This window comes from Rattus norvegicus, chromosome 3 (assembly GCF_021556685.1).
Source record: "Rattus norvegicus strain SHRSP/BbbUtx chromosome 3, alternate assembly SHRSP_T2T, whole genome shotgun sequence".
In the NCBI taxonomy this organism is placed as follows: Eukaryota; Metazoa; Chordata; class Mammalia; order Rodentia; family Muridae; genus Rattus; species Rattus norvegicus.
The window spans coordinates 142,084,198-142,102,864 of NC_141536.1; the positions used below are offsets into that span (position 1 = coordinate 142,084,198).

Genomic DNA, 18,667 nt, shown 5'->3' on the forward strand with positions numbered 1-18,667 from the left:
CCGCCGATCTCGTGACAGCGCACGCGCGGCCGCCGGGTTCCAGGAACCGCTCTGAGCATCCCAGTAGGATTCCAAGTCTCTGCCTGGAAGACCCTGTATATAAAGCATTTGTCCTAAATGAGCCTCAGTTTCACACAATAGTGTTATCTAGGGTGGCTGCTGGGGTTTTCATCCTCCCAAAACTTTTGAGTTTAGAGTCTGGAGAACAGGTATTCCTCAGTCGATAGCTTGTTGCTGTTAAACATGGGATACGTCTACTTATCAAATATATCTACCCTTTTTCTTTCTCTATCCCCTCTATACATTTAGTTTGGAAGATTAGTTCTGGAGCTTTACAAAGACTTGGCAAGGACTCTGCTACTGAGCTGCATCAAAGCCCCCAGAAAATACTAAATGCCTACCAGAGGCCAAGCACTGGTAACAGGGAAGGGCATAGACCAGACTATGGTGTCCCTTTGAGAGTCTATACCAGAGTAAAGTAGCAGATCTGAAACTTGGACAGGCATTAGTGTCATCTGGACAATTTCGTGTAACTGCCAATTGTTGGGTCCCACCGCCAGCCTCTGAGTTCTGAGCTGAGAGGCTTGGCGAACAGTTAGATAATGAACATTTCCCATGAACTCCCAGGAACCATACTTTGAGAGTCTCTGGAATAGAGGAATCTGATCCAGCTAAGGACTGTTGAGGGCCGTGGACAAGGTGGTGATCAGAGGGGTGAGATAGTGAGACCCACGGCAATTATGACGGGGCTGGGGTCAAACTCAGAGTGCTTGCCCAGGATGTTCACTTTCAGAACTCGGTCCCTGGCTGGGTGGGAAGACCAAACCTGAGTTCTCTGAGTTCTGTGCAGCCAGCCACTAGGTGAGTGCGGACTTCACCCTCCTTAGACCAGAGAAAATAAGGGTATACCCCCTGGGTCCTAAGCAAGGGCTGTGTCTGCCACCAAGTGTATCCTAAGAGTACCCTGGAAACCTGGGGGTAGAATTGGCTGTCCTTCTGGCACAGCTTTTGACTTTTACATTTCTCTGAAAAGTTTCCCTTTGGAAAACATTGATTAAAAAAAGTCCTTTATCCAGAGACTAAGTGTATCCAAGAGTGTGCAGCTCACAGGGCACAGGTGGCCAAGGACAGGTATGAATTGTCCCAGTACAAAACTGTAATCACTTAAAACATGGAATGTGGCGGTGCACTTTTAACCCCCGTACTCAAGAGGCAGAGATAGGTGGATCTCTGTGACTCTGAGGCCAGCCTGGTCTACACAGCAGAGTCCAGGCCATGCAGAGCAACATAGAAACCCAATCTCAAAGAAAAACAACAAAACAAAACAAAACAAAAACAAAAAAATTATAAGCTTTTCCTTTGTAATTTTCTTTTGTAATTTAATTGCTCAATTCTCAAGCCTCAAGTGTGAGCTTTGGAGATGACAGTGTCTTGTGGCAGTGCCAAAAGCGTGGATGTCCCTGCAAGTTAGTCCTTCTTTCTTTCTCTTCTACCATTTGCCAACCATTGCTCCCAAGATCTAGCCATGTAGCTACCCGGAACTATGTAGACCAGGAACCAGGCTAGTTTGAGTTTGTAGCTTATGCTCCTGTCTACCTCCTAAGTGCTGGGATGACAAGCCTGCCCATGCTACTATGTTTGCTCTTTCCTCGTTTCCTTTAAACTCAAGTTCAGACATGGGGACTCCCGGAATAGTTCAGGCTGGCCTCAAATCTTTCCTTGTTGCTTTTGTTTGCTTGTTTTGAAACAGTGTTTCTCTGTGTAGCTCTGGCTGTCCTGGAACTTGCTTTGTAGACCAGACTGGCTTTCAACTCAGGGATCTATCTGCCTGTCTCTGCCTGCCTCAAAATCTTTTTTTTTTTTTTTTTGGTTCTTTTTTTCGGAGCTGGGGACCGAACCCAGGGCCTTGCGCTTCCTAGGCAAGCGCTCTACCACTGAGCTAAATCCCCAACCCCTGCCTCAAAATCTTAATCCTTCTGCCTCTGTACAAGTGCTGAGATTCCAGGTCCGTGTCACCATTGTCTCTCATCATTTTATCCCAGCATTCGCTTTACAAATATTGACCCCTTGTAGGGATATGTAAAGACACTGGCTGACCAAGCCTACACGGAGGAATACAATATGGAATCTCAGGCTTAGGAGACTACTGAGGATCAAACTCATAGCCTAATGCCTGCTGGGCACTTGCTCTACTACAGCACACTCACCCTAACCCTTAGGGTTTGCATTAGCACAAGCAGGGTAGGACCTTCTGTCTCCACCTCCTGAGTGCTGGGATTGGAGGTCACCAGGCCAAGTTTATGAGGAGATGTGGGTGAACCTCAGGGCTGTGCTCATACTAGACAACCACTCAACTTGTAGAGCTCCACGCCAGCTCTTCGCGATCAATTTTTATGTGTTGGATTTTTTTTTTTTTCCGGAGCTGAGGACCGAACCCAGGGCCTTGAGCTTGCTAGGCAAGCGCCCTACCACTGAGCTAAATCCCCAACCCCATGTGTTGGATTTTAAGTAACGGAATGCACATCATGTATGAAGATATACACCACATTGTCTGTATATTGGTCCCACTGGTTCTTTCTTTTCTAACTTTTGTGGTCCCGGGAACAGAGCACTGTTTCTATGTTCTGTTTATCACATTCTTGTCTTCACATTCTTTTGTTTTGTTTGAGACAGGATCACTGGTGAGTGGGTCTAGTAGGTAAAGATGCTTGCTGTGGAGCCTGAGGACTTGAGTTTGATTCTTGAAATATATAAATGGAAGGAGAGACTCAGCTCTTTTTTTTTTTTTTTTTTTTGTTCTTTTTTTTCGGAGCTGGGGACCAAACCCAGGGCCTTGTACTTCCTAGGCAAGTGCTCTACCACTGAGCTAAATCCCCAACCCCCCAAGACTCAGCTCTTACCTCCATCATTCACACACACACACACACACACACACACACACACACACACACACACACACAGAGAGAGAGAGAGAGAGAGAGAGAGAGAGAGAGAGAGATATGAAACTAAATAAACACATAAGTTTAGCAAGTGCAAAGGTCAAGGCTGACCTTGACCTTACAACGAAGGCTGCCTCACCTCCTGAATGCTCTGATTATACATGGATGCTGCCATGTTTGTTTAGCCTTTCTTATTTTTTGCTTTATCTTATTTTATATATATTAATGTTTTGCCTACATGTATGTATGTTGCCTGCAGAAGTCAGAAGAGAGCATTGGATCCCTTGCAGCTGGAGTTATTGGTGGGAATTATGAAGGGTTGTCAGTCACCATGTCACTGTAGGGAACCTTACCCAGGTCCTCTGCAAGGACAAGTGCTCTTAACTGCTGAGCTATCGCTCCACTCTCCAGCCGCTGCCGCCACCACCACCACCACCACCACCACCACCACCACCACCACCGTCGTCATTATCATCATCGTTTTGACACAGGGTCCTACAACATAACCCTGCCTAGCCTGAAATTCAACAGCCTGTCCACGGATAGTCTTATCCTACAGGGATCACAACCATCTTCCTGGTTCTGCTTCCTGATGATCAAAATCACAGGTATGAGCCACCACTCTCCCTGCCTCTGCCTTTGTCCCTGGAGTGCTGATAGTATAGCTGTACACCATCACACCTAACTTTCCTTTATTTTTCGGTTAAGAATTTCACAATCCTGGGCTGGAGAGATGGCTCAGTGGTTAAGAGCACTGACTGCTCTTCCAGAGGACCCGAGTTCAATTCCCAGCAACCACATGGTGGCTCACAATTACCTGTAATGAGATCTGATGCCCTCTTCTGGTGTGTCTGAAGAGAGCAGCAATGTACTAATAAATAAATCTTAAAAAAAACAAAAAACAAAAAACAAACAAACAAAAAAAGAACTTTGCAACTCACAGAGACAATACAGTGGGCTCCCTTTTTACTTTTAAAGCTTTCTGTGTTCTGTTTTGGTCTGAAAATGTTGAGCCAAATTATTTCGGAAAAATACTAATTCATGCATTTTAAATTGCACACCTCTCTGAGTAGTGATGATTTCTTTGGCCAGCCCAGTCTGTTTTACCCTTTGTTCGGTGTGTCCACATTATATAAGATACTTGCCTTTCAGGAAAGGATTTTTTTCCCCTCATTGTTTTTTGAGCTGTGGTCTCAGTTTGTGTCCTGGAGTGGCTTGGAGCTCATTACATAGATCAGGCTAGCTTTGCGTTTATTGCAACCCTCCCCCCCCCCGTTTTTGTCTCCTAAGTGCTGGGATTACAGGAGTATTGAACCACACCTGAACATAGCCTGTTTGTTTGTTTATTGACACAGGGTTTCTCTGTGTGGCCCTGGTGTCCTGGAACTTGCTCTGGCCACAAACTCTGATATCTGCCAGCCCTTGCCTCCCAAATGCTGGAATTAAAGGTGTGCCCTACCATCACCCAGCTTGAACATAACCCTCTTGTTTATAGATGGAGACTGTCCTGTGTTGCTATGCCTACATTCAAGTTCTATAAGATCCCCAAAACACACCAGTAGGGTGATGCTGGCAATATGGTTATACCAGACAAAAGAGGCTCCTTTAAGTAAAAAGGTGAATAAGTTCTTGATGTAATAAAGAAAGAAAACAAAACATCAGTCTGATGTGGTAGCACTTCCCTGTAATTTTAGCACTTGACAAACTGAGGCTGGAGGATGGATGGGACTTGACTGTCCTGGAGTACGTTGTGAGAGTACAGCCAGAGGTATACAGCAAACCCTGTCTCCAACAACATTTGTCCTATGCTTAGGAGCAATGATGGGAACAAATCTTTTTTTTGTGAAACTGTAATGAAAGGAAAGTATTTGAGGGAACACACAGGTGAACCAGTGTGGGGTGGTGTCCCAGAACTCCAGAGGTGCAGTCACAAGGATCAAGACTCAGGATCAGCAAGGACATGATAAGAATGGCCACATGTGACCCTGTCTCAACAAAGGAAACAACAACAACAAAACAACAACAAAACAATAACGACAAGTACAGAGAACGAAGTGTGGTTTATAGAGCAAGTTCCAGGCAAGCAAGTGTTACACTATAAAACCCTGTTTCAAAAACAGAGTGGGTAAAGGCACTCACCATACCTCTGAATTTGATCCCTGAGACCCACATGTTGAAAACAAACAGCTTCCAAAAGTTGTCTTCTGTAGCTGTCCTCAGACACAGCAGAAGAGGGCATCAGACCCCATTACAGATGGATTATGAGCCACCATGTGGTTGGTGGGAATTGAACTCAGGTCTTAACCACTGAGCCATCTCTCCAGCTCCCTAGAAGCTGTCTTTGCATATGTGCTCCCTTAATCCCAGTACTTGGGAGGAAGAGGCAGAGGTAGGAAGATTGCTGAGTTTAGGGCCAGCCAGGAAAACACACACACACACACACACACACACACACACACACACACACACACACACAAAGCGAGAAAGAGAGAGAGAGAGAGAGAGAGAGAGAGAGAGAGAGAGAGAGAGAGTGTAATGGTGCACATGCCTGTAATCTCAGTACTAGGAGGTTGAGGTTTGGAGGATCAGACTTCAGAGTCACCACCATTGGCTACGTAATCAATTCAAGAGTAGCCTGGCTACATGAGGCACCCCCTTCTTCAAATGTGGCATTAAATTTGTAGTTAGAAAACATGTATGTATGACAGTGAAATGTTGAACCAGAAAGCACAAACCCTGTAGAAGATTTCCTCAGGGGACTGACTCCCTGGAAGGTGTGGCTCTAGGTCTTTACCACAGGATGGGCTAACAGTGATCAGAAATAAATTTAGATGGGGAAATATAAACACCCTAGCAGAGTCTGTCTTTACCTTTGAAGAGCCTGATACCACATTATTCACATCTGTCTGTCTGCCTGTGACAGGGTTTCTCTGTGTAGCTCTGCCTGTCTTGGAACTCTCTATAGACCAAGCTGGCCTCGAACTCAGAGATAGGCCTGCCTCTGCCGTGTTAGGATTAAAAGCATGCACCACCACTCGGCTCGCTCGCTCTTTCTTCCCCTTTATTTATTTTTTATTTTTGGTAGGAGGATTTCACGTGTGCCGCCAGAGTACCTGGTAGTGTGAAGGACTGATTTAAAAATAGAGAACGTGCAATCGCACCTGTCAGCCCAGTTCTGAGAGAGCAAGAAGCAGGCTGGTGTATGTATTAAACTCCAGGCCAGCCAAAGGTATACAGTGAGACTCCTCAAAAACAAAGCAGACGAAAAGCTCGAAACACTTTTAATCCCAGGCGTGGGGGAGGGGCAGAGCATTTCCAGGGCTCACTCAGGGTTTGAGGATCGACTCATCCTGGAAGTGCTGAGGACCACTTTTTTTTCCGGTCCCCACAGCCTTGCTCAGGAAGGAGAAAGTGCCCGTTACTGTAGCAGGAAATGCATGCCCAGAGGCTTCCCTTCCACAGTACCTCCCACCCCCACTGCAGACTTAATGAGGGACCTGCTCCCTTCATTCACTTTAAAATATCCCTCTCGCTCCTTTTCCTCTGCCCTCCAGTGAAAAGCCTTGTAAAGCAGGGGCCTGCTCAGGCCGGGATTCCTACTGTGAAGCTCCAGGGCCCACATTTCCCCTAGGGGAAAGATCTGAGCTTGCTGCTCTAAAATGCTGCCTTAAAGCTTTTTCTTAAATTAAGCCTTTAAATGTTGTAAATTCTTATCTGATTGAGAGAAATAATATCCCTTGCCACCTTCATCTGGTTTGTCTGCCTGCAGGATTCCTCCAGATTCAAAACATTCCATCCCAGCCTCGCTTTGGGCCTAAGGGCCATTTTACAAAACATTACTCTCACCTTAACCTCCAGCTTAGCACCTCTGTCCTAACAGCACTTCAAAAATGCAAAAGTGAGGGTGACTTAGAGTCTTGCCGGCTCTGTAAAAAGATGTGCAAGTCCTCTATAGACAAAGGAAGGACAAAGAATTATTATACATCAAGAGAATCGAAAGCTAGGCATAGTTAGAGACAAACCAGTTTGCCTCCAACTTAGACTTGAAAGCAATCTTCTACTAAGGACCACCTAGATTCCTTACTGCTTATAATTAAATTAAATCTGTTCTCCAGCTCCTGCCTGTGATCACAGCTGGGAGGCTGAGGCAGGAGGATTGCTACAAGTTTGAGAACAGGCCTGGTTACATACCAAGTTCCAGGCCAGTCTGGCTTTCTGTCTCTGTTTCTGTCAGTCCCACTTCTCTCAGACACAACACACACACACACACACACACACACACACACACACACACACACACACACGCTGTGTGAGCACTCTCACGCAGGCACACAGTGTGAAAGAAACTGAAGAAGAAGGTAAGGTTTGAGGCGTAGTTCCATAGTAGAGGCCCCTCTAACATTCGAGAGTCTTGGGATTTGATTTCCACCTGATACTGAGAAGGGTGGAAGCCAGGAAAGAAAGGGAAACCAACTCATCCTCACTGAGGATGGTGAAGAGAACACTAAAATTTTGAGATTGGTTCTCAGCTTGCATGGAAGCCAGAGTGCTAGGTAGGAATCAGATCCATGTTTTGTTTCTATCATTACATGGGGGAGTGATTGAAAACAGCCCTCCAAGAGACATAGCACAGTTGGGAGAGTAGTCGCCTAGGCTGCATGGAGCCCTGCTCACCCCCATGGTTGCAAAAGCAGGTGAAGGAACACATCCCTGTGGTTTCAGCATTTAGGAGCCACAGGCAGGAGGATCAGAAGTTCCAAGTCATCCTTGGCTGCACAGTGAGTGTGAAGTCAGTTTGAGCTACACGAGAGGCTGTCCTTACAGAAGAAAGAGCCCTTTATGGGTAGTCTCACTTTCTTCATGTTTCTTTTTCAAGACAGAGTCTCACTATGTAGTTCTGGCTGTCCTGGAACTCCCTTCATAGACCAGGCTGGCCTGGAACTCAGAGACCCTCCTGCTTCTACTTCCCACGTGCTGGGATTAAAAGTATGTGCCAGTATGCCTGTCTGTTATCCCTAAAGGGAAGCTCTAATTCTCCAGTTTCTCTATAAGGTTTGTTGGTGAACTTGTTTGTTTAAAAAAAAATCCCTCCAAAACTAGTACTGGCCATGGTGGGACATACCATTAATCCTAGCAGAGTCAAGGGGATATCTGTAAATTCAATGCCAGCGTGGCTTGCAGAGCGAGTTGCAAGAGAGTCAGGACTACAGACTATGCACAGAAACCCTATCTCAATCAATCAATCAATCAATAAATAAGTAAATCTTCCAAACTTTAAATGGCTTTTTGGGCATTTATTTTAAAAGTTCAATTCCTCAAGTGACAGTCCTTCCCTTTCAAGATCTTTTGTATCTTAGCACTCAGGAAGCAGAGGCAGGAAGATGTCTGTGAGTTCCAGGCCAGCCTGGTCTACATAGTGAGTTTCAGGCTAGCTAGGACTATGTAAGAGAAACCCAGTCTCAAAATAAAAAAAATTTAAAAAAATAAATTAATTAGAGCTCCTTTTGCCTAAGCTCCCTGGGACATTAAAGCTGTCCACCTGGGAAATTTGCCTTTTAAAGGACCCATTGCCAGCTCCTAGTCTGAGGCGGGGGTGATAATACCCGAACCTTTCGGAAATCTCACCCCTCATTTCAAATTCATGGCAGGAATTACTTTGCGCGAGAAAATGAGGGCCAGGTTCTCCATTGTCTACTCTGTTTTCCGCTTTGGAACAATTATAAAGTGAATGCCTGTTACGACCCCATGGAGAATTGCAAAGTTGGTCTCTGCAGGGTGCGGTGAACCTGGCTGGGGGTTTAACTTGAGAAGTGTTACCTGAGGAAAGTTTTCTTCTTCTTCTTCTTTTTTTTTTGTTCTTTTTTCGGAGCTGGGGACCGAACCCAGGGCCTTGCGCTTCCTAGGCAAGCGCTCTACCACTGAGCTAAATCCCCAACCCTGGAAAGTTTTCTTCTAAAAATACTTTCCTCTCCTGAGATATGGAGGAGACCATTCAATCATTCAATCAGAAGGGCCTAGCTATTTAATAAGCCCGTACTCTGTAGTGGGAACAAAGGGAGGATTCCTTCTGTGACTTTGTGTCTAAGGTATATTGGTTGTTTGTTTCCTTTTTCTTTTCTTTCTTTTTTTTAACTGGGGATTGAACCCGGGGTCTCTTGCATGCTAAGCAAATGTTTACCATGCAGTGTTTGAAAAGCCACCTAAAGCCACTGCAAAGGAGAAGAAATCTAGGGGCCAAGTGGCTGTTGGCAGGTTTTATGGGCTGTAGCCAGTCAGTGAGGGGAGGGAGGGGAGTGGGCAGGTCTGAAATATGAGCAAATATGAAATAGTCCCTAACTCTTGTCAGGTTCAGGACACCTGACAGGACTGGAAGTGGGTGAGAGGGATGTGTGGGACCTGTCATTCCTTAATTTCCCAAATAGCCGCCGTCTGGAACATTTTTCTAGGACCAGCCTAAGAAGGGTTATCCGCAGACTTTGCATGTGAACTTCAGGAAGCTTGGAGGAGGTAGTCCGGAACAAGCAGTCTGGACCTAGAACTGAGTAGGAAGTAGACTGGGTATGGGGGCAGGTAGCCAAGGGCAACAGTGAGGTCCAAGTCCTTAGAGCCTGCCATGTCATCTGTACCCAGAGAGGGAAAGCCACAAGCTTTCCTAAGTCCCTCACTGACTTCCAGAGCGGATGAGAATGCACTGGGCAGCTGATGTTGCCCGTACCTGTTCCTTCTTGGGGATCAAGACTGTGCTTTTAGGAAGTTTCAGGGATGCTGACTGATTTGTCTGAAGGCAGCACAGTGTATGAGGGGAGATGGTAATGAAGGAGAGATTCAGGAGACAGGTATTTACTGAGTGCCTAATTTGGAGTGGAGGTGTTGCTTGATCTTGGTAAGCAAATAGGGTGGATGACTTAAAGTCACATCAGGGGGCTGGAGTGTTGGCTTAATAAGTGTGAGATCCCCTGGTTCCAGACCCCAGCACCACCACTACCACCACCACCACCACCAAATGCTTAGTCTAGTCAGTACTAGTCAAGAAAATAGTCAGTGGCCCATGGGGGGGTTGTAGGGGTGAAAGGACCAGAGCAAGAGGCACGAGTGTTCCTGTTGAAAATGAAAAGTGAGGAGTGGGAGAGGTGGCCTCTAAGGACACATCAAGCCTGAGCACTTTACAATGGGCTTCTTTCTCTCCCCAGGGCTGGGAGAACCCCTGTAGTCATTCTGGGAAATGGGCCCCATTCTCATTATTATTCCAATTAAAGTTGGGATGGGGGGGGTCTGACGTCTCAGCTTGGTACACAAAGTGGGAGATGGGGGTTGCTTGGGAGGTAGGGGATTGAGCTGGCTGCATTGTTCCAGCTCTCCCACCAAGCCAGCTGTGAACTGTGGCTCTCAGACAAAACTCCCCGTAGCTCAGCCTCAGTTGCCTCAACTGTAAAACGAGACTCTTCATGTTTGAGGCAGTGTGAGTGAAGACCTTGAGGAGAAAATGGGCTAGCCTTGAGAGCCAGGTCCCCAGGAAGAGTGAGTGTGAAGAGACAGGAGAATGTTCTGTGCAAAGGAAAAACATTTCCACTCAAGTTCTCATTAATTTTGTTGTTAATTTATGCGTGAACGTGAGTCTGTCTGTCTGTGTCCTCATGCAGGACATCCTCCTGCCACAATGTGTGCAGAGATTAGAGGAAAGTTTTCTAGAGTCACTCTTTCCACCACAGGATCATCGGGAATTGAACTCTGCTCACTGGGATTGGTGGCAAACACCTTTACCAGCTAAGTCCACCCTCACTGCATTTTAAAACAAAGTCATCGTCTCTCTCCTATGCTGCCCTCCATCTCCCAGAGCTGAGGATGACCTTGAATCATTTTTAATTAATTTACTTTTACTCATATACATGCATATGAGTTTATGGGCACCACATGTATGCGGGATCTGGAGCTGCAAGCAGTTGTGAGCTTCCCGACATGGGTGTTGGGGAACTGAACTAGGGTCCTCTCTGAAGAGTGAAGGGTGCTTTTAACTGATGAGCCATCTTAACAGCCCAACCTAAAAACAGGCTATCTCAATGTAGCGCCCCATTCCCCAGCCATTCTGGCTGTCCTGGAACTCACTCTGTGGATTGGGCTGTCCTTGAACTTAGCGATCTACTACCTGTTTCGGCTTCCTGAGTGCTGGAATTAAAGGCATGTGCTGAATTCCAGGTCACCCACCTTGAATTTTTGATCCACTTGTCTCTGTCTCTCTCAAGAGTGATGGAGTGACCAGCATGGGCTCTTATGTCCAGTTTAATTGCACCACGAGACTATGGTTATTTATTTATTTATAGTTTATTTTGTGTTGGTGTTTTGTCTGCTTGTATATGTGAGGGTGTTAGACCTTGGAGTTACAGACAGTTGTGAGCTGCCATGCGAGTACTGGGATTTGAACCTGGGTCCTCTGAAACTAGTCAGTGTCATCTCTCCAGCCCCCATACACTATGGTTTTATATAACAACACCTTAGTGATTTTTTTTCAATGAGCTAGGTACTGTGTGAGATGCCTTCTGTGTGTTTAATTACATAATTCTTCAACAAACTTTGAAGTAGCTAAAGTTATCATCTCTGTTTTAAAGATGATTGAGGCATAGCATCTAGGCTTGGGTACTCATTAAAATACTTACCCCACAGTGAGGACCAGTATACATTAGGCACTCTGTCAAAAACTTCACAGTCAGGAGGCTGGGGATATTGCTCAGTGGTAGAGTGCTAGAGTGCTAAGTCCTGAGTTAGCTCCCTGTACTGCTAAATAAATAAATCAATAATAAATTAAGCCAGGTATGGTGGTGCACATCTTTAATCCCACCACTGGTAGGTGGGGGCAGAGGGAGGTGGATTTCTGAGTTTGAGGACAGCGTGGTCTACAGAGTGAGTTCCAGACAGCCAGGGTTACACAAAGAAATCTGTCTCGAAAAACATAGATAGATAGGTAGATAGATAGATAGATAGATAGATAGATAGATAGATAGATAGACAGACAGACAGATACCCACAGCTGCTCTAAGATAGCAGGGCTGAACACAAATATTGACTGATGGAAATCTACCAGTGTTCATTCATCAGTACAAGGTATATAGCTTTCATTTTAACAGTCTGAGGTACCCCAGGCTGGCCTTGAACCTTGATCCTCTTATACTACTCAAGACCTAGAATCACAGGCCCAGGGTGAGTGTACCCAGCTACAGAGGAGAGGGTGGTTTGTTTGTTTGTCTGTTTTTCTTTCATCCTTTTGGGGCAGGGTCTTGTGATAACTGTGACTGGTGGCTGGCCTGGCTTGGAACTCATGGAGATCCTGCTGTTTTTAATCTTCCACGTGTTAGCATGACAGGTAGCCTCCACCACACTTTGATTTTTGTTTCTGTTGCTTGAGTCAAGACCCTGCTGGCTTTGACCCAACTAATCCTCCTGCCTCCATCCATCTTTGCTGGGAATATCAGGTATGTGACACCTAGCTTTAATGTACTTAAAACAAAACACCCAAGCCCACATTTATATATTAATTGTGTGTGTGTGTGTGTGTGTGTGTGTGTGTGTGTGTGTGTGTCCCAGCGCAGGTGTGGGGATAAAGGCTGGAGCTTGTCCCCACCTCCCGTGTCATTATGTGGGTCTCAATGCTCACACTCAGGTCCTCAGACTTGGTGGCAAATGCCTTTCCCTGACTAGCATAGTTCTGGTTAGGTGGGTTTTAAGATATATTTTTATTTTATATGCGTGAGTGTTTTGCCTGTATGTATGTTGTGTGCTGCATGTGTGGTTGGTCAGATGAAGGTGTTGGATTCCCTGAAACCGGAGTTACAAATGCTTGTGGATGCTGGGAGTCTAACCTGGATCCTCTGGAAGAAAGTTCAATGCTCGTAACTGCTGAGCCGTCTCTCCAGTCCTTATTTGTTCTCCTTGGAGTCAGGGTTCCTACTAGAACAGAATGGCCTTGCCCTGTGGGAGAACTTGAATTTCTAATCTTGCCTACTTCCACCTCCCAAGTGCTGGAATTATATACAACCAGGCCTAGTTTTAATGTATGTTTTATGATAAAAACTTTACTTGAGAGAATCCTTTATGAATAAGACAAGTTTTGTTGGTTTGATTTTTGAAATAGGGTCTATGTATCCTGGCTTGAATTCCCCAATGTAGACCAGGCTGGTCTTGAACTCAGAGATTCACTTGCCTCGGCCTCCCAAGTGCTGGGATTAAAATTGTGTATCGAACCTGGTTCTTGAATGCCAGGATTTAACCTAAGTGGGCTGTTAAGTTGGCTCAATGGGTAAAGGCATTTGTTGACAAGCCTGAAGCATCGAGTTCAATCCCCAGAACTGACATGGGGTGGGGGGGGGGAGGAAGGGAGGAGTCTTGAAAAATTGTTCTCTGACCTCCACATAAATAAGTAAAAAAACAATTTTTTAAAAAGTCATACAAATACAAGGAAAATACAAAAATTTAAAAGCAGATCACCCACTTGTTCATATTTTGCCTCATTTGATTTTTAAATCCGCCACCTGCATGTATGTGCGTGCATTGATTTTCCTGTATGAGAGAATAAACAGGTGCCAGTATACTCCTTTCCTAGATACTTCCTGTTTGTTAAGAACAAGGACATCCTTTTGTATATGTGTTTTCTTCCTTCTTTGTTGAAGGAGAGGGGGAGGCATCTGAGTCTATAGTCCAGGCTTATCCTGAACTGTCTTTGTAGGCCAGCCCGGCGGCTCAGACTCCTAGCAACCCTGCCACCTCTGCCTCCCAAGAGCTAGACCGGAAAGCTTGTGCCACCAACCCCAGCTTGTTTTTTGTCTCCTGGATGTAAAACAAAGGGCTTAAGTCACAGATGTGTGTGGTGTGGCACTAGCGATGGAGCCCCTGGGCCTTGCCCAAGGTGGGCAAGCCTTCATCCACAGAGCTACAAATCCAACCCTGATTCCCATCATGGCTGAAGTGACTATGATCGGTCATTACAGTAAACACTGCTGGCAAACCTCTACGTACAGGTGGTTCAGCCAACATCACGTTATATAAATGCCTCCCTCTTCCACTGGACTTTTGCTTTACTCGCCCAAAATTCAGGCTTGTGCTCTTTGCTCTGCCTTTTACAGGGCAGTCTTGTGGCTCAAGTGAGTCAAACTGGAGATTATTTTCCTTCTTTTAACAAGGTCTCATTGCACAACCCTGGCTGAGCTGACTTGCAATAGAGACCAGGCTGACCAGTGATCCATCCTGTGTCTGCCTCTGAAGTGCTGGGATTAAAGGTATTCACCACCACACCTCCCTAGCGGTAGTTTTCTTTCTTTCTTTTTTAAAATAAGCTCATTCTTTTGTATGTGTGGGTGTTTTGCTTCTTATGGAAGCCAGAAGAGGATATCTGGTCTCTTGGCTACAGACAGTTGTGAGCTGCCAAGGGGGTGCTGGAAATTGACCCCTGTTCCTCTGGAAGACCAGCCAGTGCTCTTAACCACTGAGTCATCTGTCCAGTTCTGTCTATAGTTTTCTTACTCCCATTTTCCTGAACTTTTTTTTTTCTGGGTGCGGGAAACGGGGATTTAGACAGGGTCTCACATAGCCACAGCCCAGTCTGGTCTGGAGCTTGCTGTGTAGCTGAGATTGAACTTAAATTCCTTCACCTCCAAGTGCTGGGATTCCAGGTAGGACCCACCCTGCCTTGATTCTCTTGATAGTTATTGTCCTTCTCAAGTGACAGACCAAGACCACCTGCTCATCCAGACTCTTTTAAGGCATCCTCTTTCTGTGTCAACTTCCGGACACCTTTTAGAGCCCTGAAAGTCAAGATGTCCCTGCTGTCCCTCCTCTCCAGGGGGCCATGTACAGGCTGGGCTGGGCTTTCTTTCCTTTTGTCTTTTGGAAAGTCTACTCTTTTTTAAGTGGAAAAGGGCCCAGAAAGTGTTGAAGCTTTTAGTTCCCAAAGCAAAACAGTCACCATTTGCTCATTTATTCACTAACCAGGAAGAGGTGCAGGAGGAAAGCCGTGTTTAACACTCGTAAGAGCCCCAGAGACAGGGAACCTGAGGGGATTCATTCGACTAACTTGAGTTAGTTCCTTTCGGCTGCTAGCCCCCGAGAGAGAGAGAGAGAGAGAGAGAGAGAGAGAGAGAGAGAGAGAGAGAGAGAGAGAGAGAGAGAGAGAGAGAGAGCGCTAGACTGAAGCTGGAAGCCACCTCTGCCCACAAGGGGATGCAGACAAGACTTCAACACAATCTCAGAAGGGTTTCAGTGTTATAGGAACACGACGAGCTAGAAGGATTCGAAGACTATTCTGTGTAGTAACAAGAAAGCTTCTTCCTGTGACAGATCTGGGGAAACAAAGTCTGAGAGGAGAAACGAGTCCGAAGCTTTTCTCAGAAGGACAATGAATGCCTGGTGTGTAGGAGGAACAGCAAAGCGGGAAAAGAGGTTGGAGTGAAGTCAGGGAGACAACAAAATAAACCATTTGTGAAAGCTGAGCCTGCATGTGGTTGGCCTGGTGGTTAGCAATCATTCCATTTGTTTATTCTTTTAACATATATTTATTTAGTATCTACTTTGGTGTTCGCCATCTAATGTATGGAGACAGACAAGCAAGCAAGCAAGAAACAAACATAAACGCCAGGTGCCTATCATAAATATTTGTGTTTCGCCAGTGGTTCAGCGTGGGCCTTATGGCGGAGGCAGCCCTAAGCTGCAGAGTAGGGCTCCTCCTCAGCTGGGACCGGGAACCCAGGTAGTTGGGGGAACATGTATGCTTTTTCTTCCTCCAAGGCCTTCTTTCCCCTCAAGATGGCTGACAAAGGCCAAGCTGGGTGAAAGCAGGAAGCAGTACGGGGTTCCAAGCGGGTGACCTGCAGGGCCATCACAGCGCCCTGGCCAGCCTTGCAGCAGAGGGGTGGTCGAAAAGCTGATGCGGTGTGACTCCAGCAGGAGCTCTTCCCTCTCTGGGCCGCTCATCCAGACCTGCGAGTGTGTGCTTGCATGTGCGTGTGTGCATCTGATCTAGGTTGGGGGACAAGGGAGGGTGTCTCAGGTGGAGAAGTCTGGGCACTATCTTTGGGCTCCGGTCATCCGGGAGGGTGACCCGCCAGGCATAGGGGGCCCAGGGGCGGCTCCCGAGGAGGCGGGGCGAGGAAGCTCGGGAGGGATTTCAAATCTCCCTCGCCCGTCCCCTTTGCTCCGCTGGCCGGTGAGTGGCTGCGGCGGGGGCGCCCCCCGGGCGGGGGCGGGGCGAGGGCCGGGCCGGGGCTACAAGGGCAGCGGCGCCGCCCCCTCCCCACCCACTCCCGTGCGCGCCCGGCCCAAGGCGTCTTCGTCGCCGCCCCTCGCCTCGCAGCCGAAGCCCGCGTGGACGCTCTCGCCTGAGCGCCCCGGACTAAGCCGGGTGGCCCACTGGCGCGCGGGCGAGCGCACGGGCGCTCCCGGCCGGCAGCGCGGGGGTTAAGCGGCCCAAGTAAACGTAGCGCGGCGATCGGCGCCGGAGATTCGCGAGCCCGGCACCCCGCGCCGCCCGCCGGCCACGACCCGCGGCGCGACCGCAGCGCCGCGCCACAGCCAGCCTCGCGACAGGTGAGGGCCACGCGCCCATCGGGGACTGGGACCTGATGGCTGGGGCTGTGTGCGTGCTGGGGCGACAGGTTCCCTGGAGGCTCCTGGATCTTTGCGGGGGTCAGGGAGAACGGGGCGCGTGGCGCTTAGCGGGACGGGGACAGAGGAAGCGAAGTCCCCGCTGTACTCCGCCACTCTGAAGAGTTGAAGGCAGGAGAAGCAGCTTTTCTGGAGTGTAGAGTTGAGAGTACTTCGGAGCGGAGTGGGGCCCGAGCAGAGGCTGTCCCCAGGACCCAGTGTCCTTACCTAGCCCGGTTCGTACCCAGAGCCTCCTCGGGGAGGAATGGCTGGGATGTAGAGGGAGAAGTTGTCTCGTCCCTGTGGCAGTGGATCCGTTCTGACATGGAACCTCGGACTTCCAGGTTAGGATGGTGCTCTGGGTACCGGCATGTGGGGATGCGAGATGGGCGTTGTCCCCGGGGTCCTCCGGAGCCCAGCCACTTGGAGCTCTGGCGCAGCCGGCTGCTGGGAGGGGCTGGCCGAGCACACCTGGCCGGGGAGGAGCCAGTTGGGGGCGGTTCCTCACCGTGCCTGTTGCCCTAGGGGCTCACTTTCCATTCTTAACCTTCTTCCGGGGTGTGGTGGCCCCACTACCCAGTCCCTACAGTGAGTCCTTAATTACCAGATAACCTTCTGCCTCCACTTCCTAGCGGTCTATCGTCTGTACTTCAGGGATTGCTTAGGGATACCTGTGGAGTCCGTCCAGGCTAGAGGGTACAACCAAAGCGGAGACATGCTACGTTCCCAAGGTTGGACTGCGGCGCAGAGGGGAAGCATTTCTTGCACCAGTCCTGTACTCTCCATGCCTCTGCCTCCAGCCTGCCACCCCCTGCATCCCGGAGGCTTGGAATCCCTGTTTTCCTGCTTTGCACTCTGAGGCATATGAATTAAAATGAATTAAGGGCTCAGTAGAGTGCTTCCGGACTTGTGGATTTTGTGGATTGGTGGCACTCATCCACCTTCCTCTGTCCACCAGGCCTGCTGAGGCTTGTGAACCAGGCCTTGAAAACCTCAGGTATACACCTTTCCAGATTCGGGAGTCTCCCCTCCCCCACCCATAGTGCCCTGGGACCAAATCCAGGGACTTGCTTATTTCGGGTAAGCCACCTATCACTGGGTTACACCTCCCAGCTTCAAGGTAAACGTAGTAGGGTTGGTAGTCCAGCAAGCACGGTCTTTACTGTGTGGTTGGCCTCATTACCTATCAGCACATGGTTAGAAGCAGGCTGCCCTTCTCAGGCGAGCGCTATCTTGGATTTGTGCTCAAATCCTCTCATTGCAAAAGCCATTACAGGTCTATCCCTGTGCCTCAGTTGCTACCTGTTGCAATAGAAACAGTTCACAAAGGCTAGGGATGAAGGCAGCTTGTGGGCTCTTCAACCCTACGTCTTCAAGGTGGTGGCCTTCAAGTGGTACAGCACCTGGAGTAGGCCTCAGTTCACGAATGCTGAGGTATGTTGTGTCGAGTGGAATGGAAAGTCACCTCTGCCAGCCCCTCCTTTTCCTGCCTTCCTGAGGTAGTGTTTCATTCTCAGCTATGGAAGCCTTTCTAAACCATCATTGTCTGTGACTGGGGAGTTGGCAGGAAGGGCCTGTCTTTGTTTCCTTTTAAAAAAATGATATTTTATTCCGTATGTGTACACGCACGGGGCACCATTGTGAAGGTCAGGAAAACATGTGGCAGGCAGTACACTCTACCATGCGGGTCTGGAGATCAAACTAAGGACATCAGCCTGGGCTGCAAGTGTCTTTACCTGCAGGGCTTTCTCCATCACCAGCCCCTTTGTTTCCTGTTGGAAAAGGGCTGTGTTGTTTATGGTTTGGGGCCACTTCTTTTTTTTCTCCTTCCCGTTCCAAGTTTAAGGATTGCTAAAGGTGTAATTGACAAGCTAAGCCGAGTCCTTTACCTTTCCTGTTGGGGTGGCAAGAGCTGAGACAAAGGGGCTGGGGCCAGCCACATCCTTCTTAAAGCCATAGGCCAAACCCTTACCCCTACAAAGGCTGGGGGAGGGGAGAAGAGGATCTGGGAGCTGCAGGGGGCTGAGGGAGGAGGAAGGGAGGTGGGGCTGAGGAGGCTGCTTCCCTGCCTGCCCTTCCTCCAGCCATGTGGTGCCTCTGACCCA

General features: G+C 48.1%; 1 protein-coding gene and 1 long non-coding RNA gene across 2 annotated transcripts in view; one reads left to right on the plus strand and one right to left on the minus strand.

The window, feature by feature from the left end:
* Positions 1-15,451: 15,451 nt before the first annotated feature.
* LOC147995762 (uncharacterized) lies at positions 15,452-16,998 on the minus strand. The gene is made up of 2 exons (XR_015684728.1): positions 16,791-16,998; positions 15,452-15,938 (listed from the first exon to the last, which is right to left on the minus strand). It is a non-coding gene; the product is annotated as an uncharacterized LOC147995762 (long non-coding RNA).
* Dnmt3b (DNA methyltransferase 3 beta) overlaps positions 16,215-18,667 on the plus strand; it is a 38,625-nt gene continuing 36,172 nt past the window's right edge. The window contains 1 exon segment of the mRNA NM_001396349.1: positions 16,215-16,505. The gene's annotated coding sequence lies outside the window, so the exon portion shown is untranslated.